The following is a 399-nucleotide window of genomic DNA, read 5'->3' on the forward strand; positions in this document are numbered from 1 at the left end:
GCGGGCCCTGCCTGCCCACGGCGCAGGGACCTGCCCACCAGCCACCCAGAGGGTCGCTCTTCGCAGGTACCGAGGGCGAAACTGAGGCGCAGCCCCCCTGGACTCTGGGGCTGAGCCGCTAAACTGGCCTGCCCCCCCCCCTTTGACCACGGTACCTGGGTGCTCACCAGCCCTCCCAGCAAGCCCTTCAGTCCTCAGGAACTGCTTCTCCCTGACTAACATACCCTGGAGTCTTGGCAAAATCCGGCTTGGAGGCCCAGCCTCACCCCACATTGGCCTGGGTACACGGGCTCTTTTGTCGGACACGGTGCCTGCGAGTGAGGGGGTCTCGACTGCACCCCTCAGGACGCTTCCTTCCCCCACCACCCCACAGCAGGGTCTTGGCCCTGGACTTGGGGC

Source organism: Condylura cristata, unplaced genomic scaffold (genome assembly GCF_000260355.1).
Source record: "Condylura cristata isolate star-nosed mole 26May11 unplaced genomic scaffold, ConCri1.0 scaffold00006, whole genome shotgun sequence".
Classification (NCBI taxonomy): Eukaryota; Metazoa; Chordata; class Mammalia; order Eulipotyphla; family Talpidae; genus Condylura; species Condylura cristata.